We start from the raw sequence: 8,668 nt of genomic DNA, 5'->3' as shown, positions 1-8,668 counted from the left end.
AGTGTCTCTCCCATCGTCCTCTTGCTGCCTGCCACTCAAGGAGCTCCTTCTTTGTGACTTGGCCCTCCAGTCCAGGGGGGCGTATCAAAGTTCCTCCATATGAAATGGCAGTCTTCCCTTTACTGCTGAAACCGTGCCACTCTTCCAGTGGCTGGAAGGGGGACCTGGGGCCTCCCTCTACTATGGTTCCCGGCTCCGGGGCCCTCTCATTAGCAGCAAGTCTGAGCAACCTCATACCTTGCAGCTTTTTCCCTGAGCCTTGCCTACCGCTCTGAATTTGCCAGCCCAAACTCCCCCCTCCTATAAGTAACTGTAGGGTACTTGCCTCTAGCTCCAGACACACCTCCCTTCTCCCAGGGAGTGACTGCAAACTCCTTCCCTGCAGTCCCCTTTCTGCTGCCAATTTCCTGCCTGTATAGCTCCAACCCAGCTCCTTCCTCCTCAGCTGGCCTTCCTCATTCATTCAGGGGATTGCTTAGCCACCGAGACCTCAGCTGTGGCTTTTTGGGTTAATTAGCCCCCTTCTCAATCTGCATTAACCCTTTCAGGGCAAGTGTGGGTGAACACCCCCGCACATGGCCCCATCACTATTGTATCTCAACCCTCACAATCACTAATGAATGTTTCCCTCTCATCCCCTGCCTTAGGGACCTGCTGTCTCCCCAGGCTACAGCTCGCCTACTGTACAGGGCCCTGTGGTGCTGCTTATGGTGATGTATGGGGATTTTCCATCGCTGGAGGACCTCCATCTCCCCGAGCCACAGTAGCTAAGGTGATGGAGGCATTTTTCCACTGACGTCGTTGCCTCTATGCTGGGAATTAGGTCACCATAGGTACAGTGCTCATGGCTGTGGATTTTTCACATCCCTGGCCACTGTAGCTTTGTTGATGTAACTTTTAAGTGTAGAGCAGGCCTCAGAGAGACTAAGGGACTTGCCCAAGGTCACACAGGGAGTCTGTGGCAGAGCCAGGGCTTGAACCCAGGTCTTAAAACCAGCCTTCCTACCCTTACTGGTTAGAGGGGTCTCTTCAAATCCTTGCCAGGCTCCAGAACCAGATCTGCAAAGACAGTCTTGCCTGCAGCCTCCCACTGCTCTTGGTAGAAAACAGAGGGATCAGTGCTCCCTGCTCCACTCCCGGCTCTCCTCATCTGGCAACACACTGAGCAGAGCAGACTTTATGCACAAGCAAAGAAAGTGTCTGCTTGGGGCTTGAGTCCTCTAGCCCCACATGCTAAGGGCACTTGGCAGCTCCCAGGCGAGCCCTATCTCTCTCCCTTGCAGGAGGAAATAACACACTGCTAGCCCCTGCCATCAATATGCTTGCAAGGGCAGGGAGCAGTGGCTTGGCTCCCCATTCAGGGAGCTCACAGACAGAGACTGACTGGTGCTGAGAGTGCTGTGGTCATCACTGCCCTATAGCCCATGGGTGCTGCAGAGAGCAGCACCCACACCTCCCTCCCTGATTACTGTCAGTTGCTCCCCAGAGATGTGTCTTGGTTTTTTGTCAGTTTCTCTTTCTGACTCAGCAGCACTGATAGGACCAGCCAAAAATCCTAAAATTAGAAGCCGGGCCAGTGGGGAAGTGGGACAGAAAGACAGCCCTGCAACCAGTTCCTGCTGCTGAGCCCAGACTGCCATGTCACAAAGGAGCTGGGACTGGACTCCTGAAAATCCCCAGATGGAGAGCATGACTGGGGCTATGAGGACAAAAGCTGTCTCCAGGAACTTGGGAGAGTGTTTCCAAAGAGCATTCTTCTGAGTTGCGCTTGAGTCACATATGAATGATTCTGGGACCCCAGGAAGTGTTTTCCCCTCACCTCATGGTGTTTTCTGTCTTGCCAATGCTGTCTTGCTGAGCAATGCATTTCAGCCTGTAGGTGCAACAACACTACCTTTGTGCTAAGATGTGGTGGGAAGGCAGCTGTCTGTTTCCCCCAAGATCTCACAATGTAGCCATTATACCAGCTGTGCAGTAAAAAATGCTCCATTCCCCTGCTCCCCTCCAAGGTATTATTGCCACTGTGGGCATCAATCAAGTGGGCTGTGTGTGCATGAAGTCAAGAGGCTTATGTGTGCTTCTCCTGCCAAGGAAGCAGGCCCCTCACTGCCATCAGCACTGGGGAGAACTCCTGCAGGGCATACTGGCTCATAGAGTAGCTCTGTCTCACAGTCTGGGGATTGTGCACAAGTTCTTTTGTGTTAATGCAGTGAAGGAACCCTCAGATGACACCTGCTGCTGAGTTGTCAGGAACAGTGCAGAGAGCACATGCACTAAAATGTTTTCTAATAAACAGAAAACAGGGGTGATGGTGACTCTGCTTCTGCATCCATTTCTTAGCAGTAATCTAAAACAGCTCTTCGTGGCTTGTGAGTCCTGAAGTCACCTCTCCCCCAGAACTCACCCCACACAGGTATCAGAGTAGCAGCCGTATTAGTCTGTATCTGCAAAAAACCAGGAGTACTTGTGGCACCTTAGAGACTAACACATTTATTAGAGCATAAGCTTTCATGGGCTACAGCCCACTTCATTGGATGCATTGAATGGAACATATAGTAAGAAGATATATATATATATATACACACACACACACAGAGAAAAGGTGGAATTTGCCATACAAACTGTAAGAGGCTAATTAATTAAGATGAGCTATTATCAGCAGGAGAAAAAAAAAAACTTTTGTAGTGATAATTTAGACAGTGGACAAGATCTTAATTAGCCTCTTACAGTTTGTATGAAATTCCACCTTCTCTGTATGTGTATATATATCTTCTTACTATATGTTCCATTCAATGCATCCGATGAAGTGGGCTGTAGCCCACGGAAGCTTATGCTCTAATAAATTTGTTGGTCTCTAAGGCGCCACAAGTACTCCTGTTTTTTCCCCCACACAGGTAGCAGCCTTCTCAGAAGTTGGAGAATGCTGAATGGCATCCCTCTACGTGCAGGGAGATTTCCCTAAAGTGGATTTCTCTTCTCAGTCACACCGCATGTAGATGACATGGACTATCAAAAGCAGCCTTAGTGGAATTCGTTTTAGCATCTTATCTACAGAGAATATCTGGGTTTGTAAAAGTTTATCAAACTTCTTTGGCTTACGTGGAAGGATCTAAACATATTAATTTCTACAGCTGCACTCAATGTATTACAAGGTCCAAGCTATAATGTAGAGTTTATTTGCAGGTTTCTAATATAGCAGGAAACCTGCACTGACCTGCAAGTGTGAGGGAACCTTAGAGCAAATGTAATTGTAGTGGCCTCTGTATGACAGGATTTGTAAATTTAGTGCTGAGGGAAAATATTTTATTTTTCCTGACTAGCATGAAGAGTTCACGTAGAAAGCAGCATTGCCAAAGTTTCTCCAAATCATAAATTTATATCCAATGGGGAAATTGTAATTCCAATTCCCTTAATTACAGCTTTAAACCATACATTGTCAACAAATGCCTCAAACATGACACCATTTCACATGGGCCAGTTTTGTTCAATATCTTCACAAATGATCTGGAGGATGGGTGTGGATTGCACCCTCAGCAAGTTTGCAGATGACACTAAACTGGGAGGAGAGGTAGATACGCTAGAGGGTAGGGATAGGATACAGAGGGCCCTAGACAAATTAGAGGATTGGGCCAAAAGAAATCTGATGAGGTTCAACAAGGACAAATGCAGAGTCCTGCACTTAGAACGGAAGAATCCCATGCACTGCTACAGACTAGGGACCGAATGGCTCGGCAGCAGTTCTGCAGAAAAGGACCTATGGGTTACAGTGGACGAGAAGCTGGATATGAGTCAACAGTGTGCCCTTGTTGCCAAGAAGGCCAATGGCATTTTGGGATGTATACGTAGGGGCATTGCCAGCAGATCGAGGGACGTGATCGTTCCCCTCTATTCAACATTGGTGAGGCCTCATCTGGAGTACCGTGTCCAGTTTTGGGCCCCACACTACAAGAAGGATGTGGAGAAATTGGAGAGAGTCCAGCGAAGGGCAACAAAAATGATTAGGGGGCTGGAACACAGGACTTATGAGGAGAGGCTGAGGGAACTGGAATTGTTTAGTCTGCAGAAGAGAAGAATGAGGGGGGATTTGATAGCTGCTTTCAACTACCTGAAAGGGGGTTCCAAAGAGGATGGCTCTAGACTGTTCTCAGTGGTAGCAGATGACAGAACAAGGAGTAATGGTCTCAAGTTGCAGTGGGTGAGATTTAGGTTGGATATTGGGAAAAACTTTTTCACTAGGAGGGTGGTGAAACACTGGAATGCATTACCTAGGGAGGTGGTGGAATCTCCTTCCTTAGGTTTCAGAGTAACAGCCGTGTTAGTCTGTATTCGCAAAAAGAAAAGGAGTACTTGTGGCACCTTAGAGACTAACCAATTTATTTGAGCATAAGCTTTCGTGAGCTACAGCTCACTTCCGATTGAAGTGAGCTGTAGCTCACGAAAGCTTATGCTTAAATAAATTGGTTAGTCTCTAAGGTGCCACAAGTACTCCTTTTCTTTCTCTTTCCCTAGAAGTTTTTAAGGTCAGGCTTGACAAAGCCCTGGCTGGGATGATTTAGTCGGGGATCGGTCCTGCTTTGAGCAGGGGACTAGATGACCTCCTGAGGTCCCTTCCAACCCTGATATTCTATGATTCTATGGGCAATGAGGTAGTCCTGCTTGGGTGGACAGGACCAGCCCTGTACATTGACAAGATGAGATGGGATGAGACAATCCTCAGTGCTAAGGGAGCTAAAAGTGGCTCAGAAAACGGTTTATTTGATTCCCTGAGTAAGAAGAGATTTGGTGTTAGGCACCTTAGGAATACTTGAAACTGGTGGTAATTCAAGAAGCCAAGTCCAGAGAGCATTTATAGCACTGAACTGGTTTTGGGTTGATTTGTCTAATGTAGTTCTTGCATGTTTTCTTGTGTTAATCTGAGTGATGCGGAGGCCTCTGAATGTAAACAGTTCTTAATTAAGCCTAAAATGAGTTCAGGTCGACAAAAACAAAGACATCACCAAAAATAGTCTCAGAGATTTAGGGTGACTCAGCTCTGCTGTCCTGTGCATTGTTTCAGCTTCTGGTTTGTTTAATTTTTAAATTTCATTTATAAATCTGAACATGCAGAGACAACAATAGCAGTAAACAACAGAGCTGTGAGAGAGGGACAGGTTGGGAATGTCTCAGCATGAGTAAATTACCAGCTGTACCTCCTTTATTAATCCTTATGCTGATCTCAGTGATCTGAAGGTCACTGATTTTGTCTTCAGACTTTCAAGGTTAAAATGCTTTCAAATAGTCAAAGTTTGCGGAACAGATTTGGTCAGAGATTTGAGTTCTTTTTCTTTCTCGTAGAACATCTCCAAACAGGAGAATACGTGTGTGCCTTGGATCCATTATTTCCTTATTGGTGGTTGAAGAGAATCCAGATCAGGGTGTTTCAGTTTTGAAACTAATTGGTTGTATTTGTTTAAAGTGCCTTTGCCATATGCCCTGTAGTCTGCTTGACAAGAATTGTAGCCACATCATCTAGGGTTTGTGGAGATAGAATGTAATGCTGTAATGTTATTCCAGTAGAATCCTAGCTTTGCGCATGCCCCATGTGAACAAGTCCCTTTTTGGTACATTATTGGCTTCTGTTTTTAAGGTATTTTATTACAATGGCAGAAATGCATCAGAATAAGCTCTATATGCAGACATTTTTCTAATCAGAATGAGATATTTATATCCTGTGAGCGGAGTTATGTTTTTACTCTGATGCCAGAAATTAATCTCATGTGACCTAATTCACTGCAGGTACTGTGTGTACAAAGTAGCTGCCAGCAGTTAGACTGTCTTTCCTGTCAAACAGACAACTATCAAGCTTAAAAGATCTTCACCATGATAAGAACGTGTTCTGTGTTCAAGGATCTAATTTGCTAAGCCTGGTGTTTCCCAGATAAGACGGAAGGACACAGAGGTATTGTGTCTCCTCTTGCTCATGTCTCAAAAGCACATGGTGGAGAGGAGAGAGGTAGATTTTCAGTGCACACTTTCCATATTCTTTCTAAAGATAGTTCTAATGTCATTTTGCCAGTGCTTGTATGCTGCATGTAGGAGACCTATGGCCCAGAATCTGTGGATGGGCAGTACTAGTTCCTTATGTGGCTCCTTTTTGTTGTTCTGGCTCTGATCCTCCAAATTCCATCAACACTTTTTTTTTAAATGATAGTCAGTGACAAGTAGCTACGCAGATAAACAAAGCTGTGTTGGTGTTCTCTGCTGTTGAAGCAATTGAAAGGTTTTTATTTGGTTGGCATTACTGTGATAACTTTAACAGAGTGAGGGACTCAGAGGCACAAAAGGAGCAAAGATGAGTTGCAGCTTGGGCCTAACCTTTCTTAGAATAACCCTCCAGCGGACTCATCTCCTTTTGTGCAGGCTCTCAGATACTATGGTGATGAGCGTGGTAGGAAAACATACTAGACAGAATGATTTTTCTGTGTTCACACTGGTTACAAAACATCAGGGATTTTGATTTCAGTGCATTATCCTCCTGCTTTCTTCTTTCCATCAGTGACAGCAGCCTCTGAGCAACAGACACCACAGCCACCAGCACTGTCCACCTCATAACCACCACCACCAGGCAAAGTCATGCAGGCCCTTCTCGGGCAAAATACTCACTGATGAGGAAAGGTTTATCCATGATTCAAAGACGTCCAGATAGTTGCCTGCAAAAATGCACCTGCTAACAGGGCCTGGCAGATGATCTTGCCAAGAAAACCTGGTCGGCACCAGAACTATCTCCTGCAGCAGAGAGCCACCTGGCCTGTTTGCCTTAATTGAGAATATAATGCCAGCCTGCTTGTCCGAAGTACAGAAACAATCCTGACATGTATGGAGCACTGACTTCCTCATAGACAAATGCTAATGACAAGCAATGGGGGACACTGGGCTGCTATCAAATATTCCAAATCAATACATGATTTGGGTAGAAGGCCCTAGAAAAGTAACCAGAAGGTGGGGGGATCCTCCCTGGTGATTCTTCCAGGGTCCTGAGCCTGACTGCACAAAGGAGAAGAATCCACTTAATAATATTAAACAGGTCACTGATGAAAATATGTCTGAAGCAGTATATGGACAAGGGTGGCTAGGAGATGGAATTGGGAGAGGACATGGTTGTTTGGATATAAACACTGCAAAATTTTATATAATTAAAAAGACAATATAAAAAATAGCAATGTTCTGGTGAGTCAACATTGCTGCTGTTCCTGCAAGGGTGGATGTGTATAGGGGTTTGTCTCCCCCTTCATTAGATTGTCTAAAGATATTACCCACTTGTTTGTTCCTGAGCATATCTCAGAGAATCACTACAACGTGCTCATCTTCAGAATGACTGACTGAAAATGAGGCTGGTATGAGACTAGAGCCAGCTGAGCTTTGTGTGTATGTGAGGGAGAGTTGATCAAAGGATTATGGTTTTTGTCTAAGTTTTATCCTGGAATTGCTGATACTTCAGGTGATAATATCTTTATAAAAATGATAAATCCACAAGGCAGTGCATCATATCATTGGTCCCACTGCTTTCTCACCCACTAGATGGCAGGTGGATGAGGGAAAGTTGGACAGTTGTTATGTGCAGAGATTTATGGGACTCTTGTGGTGGATTGTGAGTGAATCACAGCAGAATTAAGGTGGGCCCTGTTACTGTTAATTCAGTTTATAGTTTGGTCTCTTACTGCACGTTCACTGGCAAAAATAAGCCCTTTACTTCACCACGGGTGCAATTCCACTGATAACAGCGAGATTGGAAGCTGTAGTGTAGACAGGGCTTTGGCGTCTTTACCACTGCCTTACCTAGGTTTGCTTTGAGCCATGGCTAGGCGACACAGTGGACAAAGGCATGTACCTCGTTTGCCATAGTACTTTTGCTGTTACTAGTGCTGGTGGAACTGCATGGTGTTGAATGTTGGGTCCCCTTCGCAGAATACATGTATCTGTGATTTACTACCTATATATCTTGGGAAGCAGATTCTCACAATATGATAGAATATATTTTTTGTATGTCACTTGCATACACATGCTGATACACAGACTCATTCAATCCAGCCACAGCTACCCTGGAAGGAAATTCCATTTTATCTTGTTAGTCTGGACTTTCTCCAGCAGGTGGAGTAAGCGCAGCAGTAACTCAGAGGTAGGTGCTCGGTAGCTGTACTGGTTTCAGAGTAACAGCCGTGTTAGTCTGTATTCGCAAAAAGAAAAGGAGTACTTGTGGCACCTTAGAGACTAACCAATTTACTTGAGCATGAGCTTTCGTGAGCTACAGCTCACTTCATCGGATGTACTGTATTCCATTTATACTGCTGTAAAAGAAGCTTCCCTGGTTGGTAAGTCTGATCATCTTACAAACGTACCTTCAATTTTTTTCTTTTGTTACAATTAAACCATCATAATGTGACAGATTAAAAGTTTGAAACTTTAAATTAAAATCTGGTTTCTTAATGGGTTCAGGATTGGGCCTCGCGTGTATAAACAGTACAGGGGGAACAGTTCTTTAAAGTCAGTAGGACTTTTGCTATTGATTGTGTTCAGAGCTGGCCTACTGGCTTGCCACTATAGATTTAATTACACAGAGCTGTGATGCAATACTGAAATTTTCTTTATAAAAGCATTATGTTTGAAACCTACCCTCTACCCCTCCATATGT

Source organism: Eretmochelys imbricata, chromosome 17, assembly GCF_965152235.1.
Source record: "Eretmochelys imbricata isolate rEreImb1 chromosome 17, rEreImb1.hap1, whole genome shotgun sequence".
NCBI classification, from domain to species: domain Eukaryota; kingdom Metazoa; phylum Chordata; order Testudines; family Cheloniidae; genus Eretmochelys; species Eretmochelys imbricata.
The sequence above is the reverse complement of the archived record's forward strand: the minus strand, read 5'-3'. Positions refer to the sequence as shown.